Here is a 14,855-nt window from a genome sequence, read left to right on the forward strand (position 1 = left end):
TCGAGCACTGGAGTTTGAAAGGCGACATGATAGAAATGTATAAATTATTGAGAGTTCGGCTCGAGTTAACTGTAACTGTCTTTTCTCCAAGGAGGGGGACTTCAAGACGAGAGGGCAAATGTTTAAAGTGAAAAGAGGGATTTAAAATAAGATATGAGAGGCATTTTTTTTAACAGAGGATGGTTTATGTGTGCAATTCACTTCCTGAGGCAGTGATGAATGAATGTACATTAATGTACAAGACAATATTCTCCGAGGTGATGATCTGTTTTCCATCGAATTTTGCTCTCTGATATTTCTGCGTTTCATGTATCAGGATTTAAACCCAAAAGTTCTCGAAGATGTCTCTCCCTCGCACTCTCCCTAACTCTCTTTTCCGTCCCTCATCCCATTTGACTGAGGCATTGCACAATCTAACATACACTTTCACGTTGATACCATCCAGTCTGTGCCGTTTCTCTCACTGTTGCCCCAATCTCTTCATTGGCACCTTCAAATCATTCGATCCGTTTGGATACCTTGGCAGTGAGATCAATTCTCTTTTAGCAGCTTTTACTGACATGGACAAGAGATTATTGGAGTGTGAGGCTCAATAAAAGGGCATAAGGAATAATTGGGGAAAAGAGACTCTATTGGAAAAGATCCCCCATGAGGGCTTTCTGCGATAGCCTTGTGGTATTATCGCTGGATTGTTAACACAGCAAAGCAAGGAAATATTCTGGGCAGAAGGGTTGGATTCTCACCACACCACGATGAGGATAGTATGTGAATGCAATAAATGCCTAGAATTAAGAATACGTTGTCTGAAAAACCCATGTGTTTCACTGACGTCCTTGAGGGAAGGAAACTACCGTCCTTAACTGGTCTGGCGTCCTCGTGACTCCAAACCGGAAGGCAATAAGTGCTGCAGAGCCACCCCCGATGCTGTTAAAGAATAGAAATATGTTCATTCGGCTCAGTGCTAGAATTGTCCAGGGATGAGATCGCACTGGGAGAGTTGCAGGAGAGATTCACTCGGATAGTGTCGTAACTGAAATTGTACATTGAAAAATACCTTGATTGTTTGCTAAGTCTCCGATCTGTTAGAATGACCATGTGAGCTTCACTTCTTTCATATGTAAAGTGCAAAACTTTTTTATTTTAATGTTTCATTCTCAGGTGAAGTTTAACAACTGGTGTCTGCCCCCATGTGCTGCTGTCTGCTCCATAATGTTTAGAATGATTCTAATTTATAAAAATGAGTTACCAGAGACTTACATGGATTCATGCAGTTTTTGAGCAAAGTACAATGTAACTCTGCAAGTACAAATTCACCCCACAGACGTATGTGTGTGTGTGTGTGTGTGTGTGTGTGTGTGTGTGCACGCGCGCGTGCGCACTCGTGTGTAGGAGGGTCTCTGTTTGTAGATAGGGCAATGCGATCACCTGTACTGTGACATGAACCCAATGACCATGGGTACCGAATTTAGCTATCAGTCTCTGCGGGGGCACTTTTAGCTGCTGCCTGTTCCGAAGCCCGCCTTGGAGGATTGTCACCCAAAGATCCGAGGTCGAATGTCCTGGATCACTGAAGTGTTCTCCAACTGGGAAGGGGAACACCTGTCTGTTGATTGATGTGCAGCGCCCGTTCCATTGCTGTCGCCTCTGCTCAGCTTCACCAATGTACCATGTCTTAAGGCATCCTTGTCTGCAGCATGTTGTTTTTTTAGATGAGCGTCAGTCTAAACATTATGGCATGGAATAGCACCTTCAACATATTATCTGTGCTGACACTAACTGGTAAAGTCCACCTGAGAATATAACTGTTAAAAGAATGTTTTTCGATTTACATAAGAAAGAAATGAACCAAAAATAGTCATTCTAACATATGGAAGACTTAAAAGCAATCAAGGTATTTTTCCAATGTCTAATTTCAGTGACATTACACTGTAACCTTTCGCAATAAATTCTGTACCTTACCGCTGTGTACTCCACAGCTACCTGATGAAGGAGCAGCTCTCCAAATGCTATTGCTTTCATTAAACCTTTTGGACTATGACCTGGTGTTGTGCAATTTTTAACTTCGTATAAGAATGCGGATCTCACAATTAAAATAGAGACGAAGAAGCATTTATTCTCTCAGACAGTTCTTGTAGCAGAAGGCTCTGAGGAAGTGTCATTAGGTGGAATGAGGCTGAGATCGGTAGATCTTCAAACAGCAAAGACATTAAGCGTTATGGCGAAAGGCAAGAAAGTGCAGTTCAAGGTTATCAGATCAGATATGAAACCGTTCAATAGCGGAACAGACTTGGTGGTCTGAATGGTGACTATGTGTTCCTAAAATTGTGGGCCTTAATATGAAGCTGCAAAACCGACCTGAGTAAAACGTGCCAAATTTAAAATATCGTGGTCCCCCGGAGCACTGAGCCGAGGTGCAATGTACAAAGAACAACACACAAAGGGCAGACAATATTGGGTCATTGATCCGTAGTGATCAGTATACCAAGGTAAAAAGGAAAAACGATATTCAGTATCTACATTGAACCCTGCTCCACGAGGCATGTAGTTAACTCTCACAAACCACTATTCCCCTTCCGTTTTCCTGATGCCCCCTCCGTTCTTGTTTTAAACTGATTGAACGTCAGGCAATTGCAGCTGGCATTGCTGATGTGGAACTGTAGCATATAGAACATAGAACATGAGAGTGCAGTACAGGCCCTTCGGCCATCGATGTTGCGCAGCCCTGTCATACTAATCTGAAGCCCATCCCATCCACACTATTCCATATACGTCCATATGCCTCTCCAATGACGACTTAAATGCACTTAATTTTGGCGAATCTACCACCGTTACAGGCAAAGCATTCCATGCCCTAACTACTCTCTGAGTAAAGGAACTACCTCTGACATCCGTCTTATACCTTTCTCCCCTCACTTTAAAGTTGTGACCCTCGTGTTTGCCATCCCCATACTTGGAAAAAGACTCTCCCTGTCCACCCTATCTAAACCTCTGATTATCTTGTATGTCTCTATTAAGTCACCTCTCAGTCTTCTCACCAACGAGGACAGCCTCAAGGCCCTCAGTCTTTCCTCATAATACATTCCTTCCATACCAGGCAACATGCTAGAAAATCCCCTCTTCACTCTTTCCAACGCGTCAACATCGTTCTTATAATGCAGGACCAGAACTGTTGACAATACTTCAAATGTGGCCGTACCAGATCTTTGTACAGCTGTAGCATAACCGTCTGATTCCAGAACTCAATCCCTCTATTAATAAAGGCCAAAACACTGTTTTCCTTCTTAACAAACCTGTCAATCTGGGTGGCAACTTTCAGGGATCTGTGTACATGGACACCGAGATCTCTCTGCTCATCTGCACTCCCAAGAATCTTACCATTAGCCCAGTACTTTGCATTCCGATTACTCCGTCCAAAGTGTATCACCTCACACTTGTCCACATTAAACTCAATTTGCCACCTCTCAGCCCAGCTCTGCATCCTATCTATGTCTCTCTGCAACCTACTACATCATTCGTCACTATCCACAACTCCACCGACCATAGTGTTGCCCGCAAATTTACTAACCCACCCTTCTAAGCCCTCCTCCAGGTCATTTATAAAAATAACGAATAGCCCTGGACCCAACATCGACCCTTGCGGAATGCCGCTAGTAATTGGACACCAAGATGAACATGTTGCATCAACTGCAACACTCTGTTTTCTTTGAGCGAACCAATTACTGATTCAAACTGCTATGTCTCCCACAATCCCGTTCCTCCACATTTTGTATAATAGCCTACTGTGGGAACCTTATCGAACACCTTGCTGAAATCCATATACACAACATCAACCTGTTTACTCTCATCTACCTGTTTGGTCACTTTGTCAAAAAACTCATAAGATTCGTTCGGCATGACCGACTCTTTACAAAACCATGCTGACTGTCCCTGACCAGAATATTCTTTTCTAGATGATTATAAATCCTATCTCTTATAATCTTTTCCAACGCTTTACCAACAACTGAAGTGAGACTCACTGGTCTGTAATTACCAGGGTTGTCTCTACTACCCTTCTTGAACAAGGGAACCACATTTGCAATCCTCCAGTCCTCAGGTACTATTCCTGTAGATAATGATGGTTTCTAGATCAATGGCACAGGCTCGTCAATCTCTTCATTTGCTTCCCAGAGGATTCTAGGATAGATCCCATCTGGCCCAGAGGACTTGTCTATTTTCACACTCTACAGTATTTCTAATACCTCTTCCTTGTGAACCTCAATCTCTTCGAGTCGAGATGCAAGTATCTCTGTAACCTCCTCGCCAACTGTCGAACACTGTCGAAAAATATTTATTTAGTGTTTCCCATGTCTCCTCTGACTCCACACACAACTTTCCACTATTATTCTTGATTGGCCCTAATTTAACTCTCGTCATTCTTTTATTCCTGACATACCTATGGAAAGCCTTAGGGTTAACCCTGATCCTATCCGCCAACAACTTCTAATGTCTCCTCCTGGCTCTCATGTCTCCTCCTGGCTCTTCTGAGCTCTCTTATTAGGTCATGCAGTGAAACGATTCTGTCTGCTGCACATCATTCTGCTTCGAAATATCAGGCAGTATTTCATATTGATTACTGTAAACGTTAACCTTTAACAAGCCATGACAGTGAAATCACTGAATCCTCATCACTATACTACCAGGGATGATTTCTGTTAAAATCACCCTGGACACCAAGAAATTCGCCATTCTATTCTCCCATCCTTCTGTGCGTGATCCCCTCGGCCGTATTCCGGTCTTGTTGGTCGGTTTACAATACTGAGGCTATCCAATCATCTTTGCATTTCAGTTTCTAAAGGATGAGACCTTCTCTCTGAGCTGGCACTGTGCTTGCTCAGTGGTGATAACACTGTCCTTGTAAACTAGAAAAGTGCTTGAAATAGTCCATTCCTGTTTTTCATTCCAAGAACTTGAGGCAAACCGTTTGGCAGGACAGGAAATAGCGGGCGTGAGCAGTGATCAAGTTTGGCAGCAAGAACGAGGTGAGGCAGTATAAACTACAGAGTAATGGGGAAACAATGGGCAAGGAACCCTGGGACGGGAGGGGCTGAATGCTTCCTTTCTTTGCTGTAACCAGACATTGGTGTTGAACTCAGAAATGGGACAACATCAGACAAGTCGGTGAAATCTTACTTTCTGCTTGTTTTCTCCCGAGGCCTGTGTCACACTAGGGGAAATGTGTCTGCGTGCTTCAGTCTATGGGTAAAAATGGGGTTCAGTTCCCATCTCAAACTTTAATCCCACTTATTATGTTTTACGAGATTAAAACGTTCCAGAGAAATTAGCATTCAGTTGAAACGTCAGAGCTTACAAGGTTACAGACCAACTGCTGGGAAACAAGATGAAGGGACCCGGTTCTGTGCTGTAAACACTCCATAATTATATCATTTTGGAGGGGATACATATCTGCAGTGACATAATTCCAAAAACTGCGTTATGAAGAAACGGTGCAACGGCTTCTGCCCTCATCCCTGGTGGTCTAGTGGTGAGTATTCAGCGATTTAACTGAGTGGCCTGGGTTTCATTGCCATTCAGGAAATCAGGACTTCTTGTTCCTGATGCAGAGAGCGCAGCTCTACCAGGAATCTGTTTCATGCCTTAGATCAGTCAATACCCCAGCTCATCAAAGAAGTGAAAAGGGCCTTCCCTCTCTCTGCACAGTCAGACAGTTAATCCTTCATTCTCCTCTGATTCCATTTTCCAAAGAATTTCAAAATATTATCAAAACTGAGTCTCAGCTATTTCTTTTCTGTGCTTTTCATCCATCGGAGCTGCAGCGATTAAGTGCGTTGGTTTCTGAAAAGGAAACGTACCTATGAGCAATGTGTGCGGCTATTCCAGGATTGCCTTCTCTGAAAGCGCTGGGACATGACTGATGTTGTCTATGATATGGAAGTGCCAGTGTTTGAGTTGAGTAGACAAAGTTAAAAATTACACAATATCAGGGCAGAGTCCAGCAGGTTTATTTGGAAGCACTAGCTTTAGGAGAGCCGCTCCTTCATCAGGTGCGTGTTTTTCTGCAGAAACTTGGTGTGTGTGTCAACATGCGCGATCTTTTGGAAGATCATCTGGACTTTAACCGACCGTTCGTGGTGTCGACGGTACCCATGACTTGGAGGTGTTGGTGTTGGACTGGGGTGGATACATTTAATAATCACACAAAGCCATTATAGATTACAACAGTTGACAAACACCTGATGACGAAGCAGTGCATGGAACACTGGTGCTTCCAAATAACTCTGTTCGATACAATCTGGTGCTGTGTGAATTTTACTCTGATAGCTCTTGGTAATGTTTAACTGATTGAAGACAGTGAAAGAACTTTCGTTCGTAGAGATGAAAATTTCAAATATTATCCACCTCAGCATAACAAAAGTGATGAGGTTGGATTTGTGATGAATCTCCACAATGCGCTTGCGCAATGTAAAAGTCGGACATACAACTGCCTGATCCGGAGCCAGCTATAAGAATGGTTGTACCACTGACCAGATGCACAGCTGAAATTTTACACGCTGCAGAGCTGTGGTGTTAACAAGGACATGAGCAATAACAGTAACAGTCACAAGGTGAACAAAGAACAAACATAATCACCATCATTGATTCACTTCAATTTGTCCTCAAAACAACGAGCATTCACAATCTGATCAGCCAATCAATGAGGTCACTGATGATCTTGGAAATTGCAACTGACTTTTCTGCGTTTTCACCATAATTTGAGGTAAACTCCAGCCTAATCATAACATCGCATACTCCCATTAATTTTTATCTTTAGATAACGTTAATGACCTGTCCGAATTTGCAGGAAATGAGTGAAAACGTCCTTCCGATGACGTAATCCAGTGCAGAGCTGGCCAGAAATGAAAAGACAAAGACATGAAACATCACTCCCATTTTTCTCTGTACCAATGCGTTTTCCTGAGTTGAATATTTGCAGGACTTGTCTTTGCTATCTAAAGAATTAATTATTTTCCCGGGAAAGATTCTTCATAAATCAATTAACATCTGAGGTGTTGAAACATATTTTACTTTAGATTAAAATAGTTGAATATCCTTTCCCCAGCCTAATGTCCCAATCCTTCCTCCTCTTCCATGTAAATACAAGCTGCTCCAGGTGATGTTGGAGCTCCCAACCTGACGTTCCAATGCTCCTTGCTGCTCCATGTCAATAGAAGCTGCTCTACTTGAGGTTGGAGCTCCCAGTTTGATGTCCCAATGCTCCCTGCTCCATGTCATGGTGCAGTTGAGGTTAGACCTACCACTCTGATGTCCCAATGCTCCCAGCTGTTAAATGTCACTAAAAGCTGGTCCTTGTGAGGTTGGAGCTCCCAGTCTGATGTCCCAATGTTCCCTCCTCCATGTCAAGAGAAGCAGTCCAGTTGAGGTTGGATGTATCACTCTGATGTCCCAATGCTACCTGCTGCTACATGTCATTAAAAGCTGCTCCAGGTGAGAGTGGAACTCCCAGACGGATGTCGCAAAGCTTCTTGCTCCATGTCAACTGGAGCTGCTCCAAATGAGGTTAGATCTTGCATTCGGATGTTCCAATGCTCCCTGTTGCTCCATGTCAACAGAAGCTGCTCCAGTTGTGTTTGGAACTCCCAGCCTGATGCCTCAATGCTCCCTGCTGCTCCATGTCAATGGAAGCTGCTCCAGGTGTGGTTCGAACTCCCAGACTGATGCCACAATACTCCCTGGTTCACGTCAAAAGACGCTGCTCCAAATGAAGTGGGAGCTCCCTTCCCTGGCGGCTCACATACGTCTATACCATCATAGAAATACTGCCCACTGAACATCCCCACCACTGGACCCATTGGTGGAATATCCACATCATGAGAACCTAATATTATTTTTAGTCACCACCGAATCATTATTTCCAAAAGTCATTCTTTCTTAAACCTTATTTCGCATGTGCATACTGCAGTCAATCCGAAGTAAGATAATGGTGCGAATTGATGTATGCTTAATAAAAATTACATCCTATTTTTCATGTTGAGTAACTGCGAGTTAGCAAGGACAATGTTTGTATTCAAATCACACTTTTATTCCAGGTGAGAGAATGTGGTTTGCATTATTTAAAATGAACTTGTTCACTGCGTAAAATGATCAAATAGATCTCAATTTCAAAACAACATTGGTAACGTTGTCATCCATCTTGAAATGTGGTGTCTTCTTCTTTCAACCAGACGGGTATTATATCGAAAAGTCTATTACTGATATGCGTACAGACACTTTAAATCGCAAGGATTGTGAAGGTTTGTAACTCAGGTTGAGGTTTAGGGTGTAGGTTTGCTCGCGGAGCTGGAGGTTTGACATCCAGATGTTTCATTACCTGGCTCGGTAACACCATCAGTGGCGACCTCCATGTGAAGCGAAGCTGTTGTCTCTTGCTTTCTATTTATATCTTTCTCCTGGATGGGGTTCCTGCGGTTTGTGGTGATGTCATTTCCTGTTCGTTTTCTGCGGGGTTGACAGATGGCATGTAGATCTATGTGTTTGTTTATGGCGTTGTGGTTGGAGTGCCAGGCCTTTGGGAATTCTCTGGCATGTCTTTGCTTAGACTGTCCCAGGATCAAGGTATTTCCCAAGTCGAACCGGACTACCAAAAATACATAAACCAGGAGCCCCCCCTCAGACCCATAGTCTCATTACCTGGAACACCAACTTACAGACGGGCCAAAGAACTACACGCAAGACTGAAATACCTCATAGAAGAGTCATAGCACTCCATCCACTCCACCCAGGAATTCCTAAAAATCATCAAAAACACCAAAATAGAGGAAGAAGAAGCAATGATCTCATTCGACATAACAGCACTGTTCACCTTCATCAACATCGACCTGGCAAAGGAAACAATTACCACACTTTTAGAAGAGACCATCACAGACGCACCAACAACCATCAATCACATTACCAACGAAAACATCATGAAGCTAATGAACCTGTGCCTCACCACCCACCTCACTTTCAACAACATCGTCTACAAACAAACCAACGGCACACCCATGGAATCTCCGCTGTCAGGATTCATAGCAGAAGCGGTAATGCAAAGACGAGAACAAACAGCCCTACCAACAATCAAACCAAAAATCTGGGTCCGCTACGTAGATGACACCTTTGTTATCACAAAACAAAACAAAATGGAAGAGACATTTGACATCATCAACAACACCTTCACAGGCATAAAGTTCACCAAGGAGGAAGAAACCAAGAACAAACTCGCATTCCTGAACGTCACAGTAGAAAGAAAGGACAACGGAGAACTGCAAACCTATGTATACAGAAAACCGACAAACACTGACCAAATACTTAACTACACCAGCAACCATCCCAACACACACAAACGAAGCTGTGTCAGAACACTATTCCAATGAGCCACCACACCACACACTGCAACACAGACGAACTTCGGAAAACAGAGGAGAACCACTTATACAACGTATTCGAGAAGAATAGATTCTCAAAAAATACAGTTCGCAGATTCCTCAAGAACAAACCACGACAAGCAGACCAAACACAGTCAGAAACCCTAACCACCTTACCGTACATCGAAGAAGTTTCAGAAATGACAGCCAGACTATTCAGACCCCTCGGAATCCTAGGAGTACACAAATCCACCAACACTCTCAAACAAAAACTAACAAACTTAAAAGACACAGTTCAACCCATGGACAAAACCAACGTCATCTACAAAGTTCCATGCAAGGACTGCCACCAACAGTACATAAGACAAACAGGAAGAAAGTTAGCCACCAGGATATACGAACACCAGCTCGCCACAAAAAGACACGACCTTCTCTCCTTCGTAGCCCTACACACGGATTAAAAATACCACTATTTCGACTGGGACAACACATCTATCCTGGAACAGGCTAAGCAAAGACATGCCAGAGAATTCCTAGAGACCTGGCACTTCAACCACAATGCCATAAACAAACACTTAGATCTAGATGCCATCTATCAACCCATCAGAAAACGAACAGGAAATGACATCACCACAAACCCCAGGAACCCCATCGAGGAGAAAAATATAAATAGAAAGCAGGAGACAACAGCTTTGCTTCAATTGGAGGTCGCCACTGATGATGATGTTACCTAGCCAGGTAATGAAACGTCTGGATATCAAAGTTACAGCTCAGCGAGCAACCCTCCACACTACATTTTAAATCATTTTTCATGTTTATGTTCCATGAATCTGCGGTTAATGATCCACAGTTTAGTTTCAATCCCTATAGGGAACATGCTGATTTCTCCAGTTGTTCATAGTTCAATGTAATGCATCCAGTGTGTGCATAACGAGAGGGAGCTTGCTTCCCATATCTTGTGTTTATCTGTGCCTTATGTCCAGCATTCATCAATGGCGAGAGCAAGGGGCGAGGGCGAGACCAATGTGTAAGTCTCTCCGTGCCCATGCACGGCACCCACAGCGGCAATTCTCCACTGTGCATTTACAGCCAGTTCTCAGTGCCCCTACACCCACGCCCTGCCCCTTTGAAATAGCTCCATTATTTTGTGCTGTTTCGCTGTGCTCTTCTCACCAGGATGAATTACTTCTACTCAACTTCCTCCAGATTTCATCTGACAAAACATTCATTAAGAATCCCTTTGCATAAACATGCATTTCGCAGCTCTCATACGAAAAAACGTTAACAGCAGCTTGACTTGAAAAAGAAAATCGCGCTCCTTTTCATTATCCCAAAGCAAACTACACTTCAATGCAGTTTAGTCAAACGGCACAAACTATTCCTTGAGATTTTGTAATAGCGACAATGCATATAAGCTGACCATTGGAGTTCCAGTTTCAATGCGACAGCTGAAAACCGCACCATTGAAGACAGCAACGAGAGTGGGATTCGAACCCACGCGTGCAAAGCACAATAGATTAACAGTCCATCGCCTTAACCTCTCGGCCACCTCGTCACAGATACTCGAAAAGCTATGACCTTATAAATAATTGAATTTCGTAAATCATGCAGAGCAGCAGATATTTCTTTTTGGTATTGGTGAAATGAGAAATAACACAGTACGGTTCAAAGACGATGGTCTGACCCCTGGGTTGCTGCAAGTGCACTCCCACTGTCACACTATGCAGACAGTGATCTGAACAAAAATGAGGAAATGACTATGTCACAAGTTCTGTTAAATTCTGTGAAATTTGAAGTCAACGGAATGAAGAACCCGAGAGAGCAGGAGGTGTTCTTTCAATAAAGAGTTGGATAGAGCTCTTAAGGATAGTGGAATCAAGGGTTATGGGGATAAGGCAGGAACAGGATACAGATTGAGGATGTTCAGCCATGATCATAATGAATGGTGGTGCTGGCTCGAAGGGCAGAATGACCTACTACTGCACCTGCTGTCTATTGTCTATTAAATTGCCTGTGAGGAATTGTTTTCCAGACTGGAGGAGAGTGCATAGTGCTCAATGTCATTATTCGGAAGACCTAACTTCCGCTCAGATGTTTTTGACACGCACTTGTGTACAGAACAGACAATTTCAAAATCCACAATAAAGGTTAAACTGACAATTGAACTCAACAATGCAAAAACCTTGATGTGTATCATTTTTCCTGGGCGTGCGACACCAAGTCACTGTATGATCACAGCAACACAGTGAGCAAGTGTCAGAAGGAAAATGAGTGCAGTGCCAGTGTGCATGCTGGGAGCAGCACGTGACACACGGGGAAGTGCATTTCCCACAACAGGAACACTTCCCAAACAGCGGAATGCGGTGGAAGAATTCAGAGGGAGTTTACACTATGAAATTTGAAGCCAGAGACACAATGGAGATCTGTCATTGAGTCTGTTCAAGATGAAGATTTTAAGATTTCGACAGATGCAGAACAAAATAAAAAGCTCATGAGTTAATGAAGGCAAAATATGAAATTGTACTTTTCATCAATCGACATCTTTACAATGAGTAACTCATCACTTTCCTCACTCGGGGACAGAAACACTGGTGAAGATGATCAAAAAATCCCCGTTTACTAGCCATGGAATCAGAGAAACTCGGTTTCCCAAACGTTTAGGTAAAACCAGGAATGTGGAGGTAAGCATTAATGTCTTGCTCCTGTGCTGAAGGTCACCAGTGCACGGTATCTCTGTTCCAGTATAGTGGACTGTGCTGTGCCGAAGTTTCAATTTTGAGCCTCACATGGAGCAGCTTCAATTTGTCCTCTTGTTGAGGGGTACGGACAAAAGGTGATATTGAGCAAAGCTAAGTTTATGTGAAAAGACCCGTGTTTGTGGATTGAGAAACAACTTTTTCTGGATAATGACTCCTTGATCAACAAACATACTGCAAGTATCTAAACGTGAAGAGACATATGTGGAGAGAGAGCCGAAGGTGATTTTTCACCAGATGGATAACGTTTCCCATGTGCACTGCTTTAAATTCCGGGAAAATAGATGTTGAATTGGTTTCATGTTACACAGTTTGTTCCAAACTCACAAAGTTGCTGCAATAATAAAAAAAAGAAGTCACATAGGATCGTTTGAATATTGTATTGAACTGAATTTTGGTGTGAGCATATTTTATCTTAAATGGCGTGCTGCACAGAAGTACAGAGGGTTAACAATACAAAAGGACAGAGTCTTCTTGGTGGATTTCTTGGGTGGAGTTAAGAATGTACGAAATGTACATAACATCATGTGAATGTGGTCAAATCTTTAAAGTAGGTGTTGCATCTCCAAGTGACGATTCAATTCCTAGTCATTAGGATATAACTTCTGTCTGCAGTTATTGTACGACATCAGCTCCATTTACAGAGTTTCCCCTTGAATAATAGGACACCCCTTACCAATCCATGAACTTGTTATACTCAGTCTTATTCAGTTGTACATGTTCATGAAATATCTTTGTGTCTGAAGTCAACAAATTCGAAATTGTTACGCAACCACACTGACTTTCACTCAATGGTAAATTATCTCCTTGTACGTTTGCTCGTGTATCTTTTAAAACACTCTGAAGTCAGCTTCTACGTTTTATTTCTGGACAGTCGTTCACGATTTAAATAAATCTATTGAGTGGAAGAAACTCTCATCCAAACTTTTCTTAATCATTCACTAATGGTTTTCAAGCTCTAACGAATGTTATTGATTCACTCGAAAGAGAGACTTTCCCGATTTACTCATTCAAGCCTCGCGTTATGTGAAAATCTCATTTGTTTTCATCAAACTTGCGTTTTTCTACTCCAGCATCTCCAAATCTCGTGAATAACCTCCTTCATTCTTTCCATCATCCCGTTTGTATCCTTTCTGATATTTTTATGTCTCAGTAAACAACATCACTTGGCTTTCTAATATCTTGCTATCCAGGAAACAGCGTCTATGCCCTTTCTAACTTCTTCACATGTCTTTGGTGGAGAATGAGGCCAAGGATTACATACAATACTCCCACTGAGGGTGACCGAAAGATTTTACAGTTACACTATGAACTCTTTGCTTTTTAAATATGACGCCTCTATTTATAAACTCCAATAAGGTAAATTATTATCTATCCAGTTCATGAACATCGTCTCCATGGAGACGAAAATTATCTATCACTTCCTTTATTCTTCCACGGAATGTCTGAAAGGTTTGTAAGGCCAACATCTCTAAATCCCCGTGTCCTGAGTCAGTCTCGGCTATTTCTTAAGGTTACTGAAGTTCAAATACTTCCGAGGGTGTCTCCCGTCATTCCAGTGCAGACTGGTTCTGGACAGTAAATGCCATCACCAAAGGCCACCGTGGATCTGAAATCAACAGTTTTCACAGAGTAATTGTCGTCGTTATTGTGTATCGTATGCCCGTATTCTTGTTCAATTTGTTCATCATTTCATGGGTCCCTGTATTGAATTCTACTGAATGATTAATTTGTGAATGGAGACATTCCCTTCACCACTCATTCGAAACTCCATGGAACATTGAAAGATTTTACTCATACGATTCCAGAGGACAGTCCTGCCATGACTGGGATGAATCAGTGAACATTCCCCACGTATCCACGAAGGCAAGGATTTCCTTCTCCATTTTAGCAGATCATTACAGCACTGAATCCCATGTGTGCGTTCATTAAAACCAAAACAATTGCAGCAAGACTTTAAAAATAAGATTTTGCTATCTGCTTGCATTGGTTGTCCTAAAAATTACATTCCATATTATGGTATGTTTGTGGATGAAAGCACTTTCTGAATCTTGAGCAATTACATTTCCATTTTGTCAAAAAACTGTCATTCGCTTTTCTCTCTTTCCCTTTCAGTTTCCCGTTTAATATCCCATATTTTCCCAGTTTATCTTATGTTTTCAACAATTTCAATCAATCTCGCTCCTGATTACCAATCCGAGAGAATGCCACAATCTTGTCAATTTATATGCACTGCAGCTGTAGGGTGCGGTGACCCAGCGGAAAAGCATTGGTCACGTGAACCAAATAAAAGGAGCCGGCTGGTGGAATCTGGCCGTTCCATCACAGTCATAATTAAAACATTTAACGTAATCTTTAGCCAAATCATATTGGCAGAAAATAAGAAAACAAAATGAAAAAAATTGCTGATGTTGAAAATCAAACAAAAACAGACGTTGCTGGAATATTTCAGGACGTCTGGCAGCATCTGTGGAGAGACGGACCCAATGGATGTGAAACGTTAACTGTGATTCATCTGCACAGATGCTGCCAGCTCACCTGTGATTTTACAGCAATTTCTGTTTTTGTTTCAGATTGGCAGATTTTGCCGCAGTTCATGAGAACAGTGCTCATTAGAATCAAACAGACAGCATGGACCTGGTAGTGTGAAATGATACAGTAATAATGAATGAGTGGAGAGTGTTGTACTAGAAAAGCACAG

At 42.4% G+C, this 14,855-nt stretch overlaps 1 non-coding gene across 1 annotated transcript; it reads right to left on the reverse strand.

The window, feature by feature from the left end:
• Positions 1-10,871: 10,871 nt before the first annotated feature.
• On the reverse strand, positions 10,872-10,953 carry trnan-guu (transfer RNA asparagine (anticodon GUU)). Its single transcript has one exon. It is a non-coding gene; the product is annotated as a tRNA-Asn (tRNA).
• Between the last annotated feature and the right edge of the window lie 3,902 nt (positions 10,954-14,855).

Source organism: Chiloscyllium punctatum, unplaced genomic scaffold, assembly GCF_047496795.1.
Source record: "Chiloscyllium punctatum isolate Juve2018m unplaced genomic scaffold, sChiPun1.3 scaffold_105, whole genome shotgun sequence".
NCBI classification, from domain to species: Eukaryota; Metazoa; Chordata; class Chondrichthyes; order Orectolobiformes; family Hemiscylliidae; genus Chiloscyllium; species Chiloscyllium punctatum.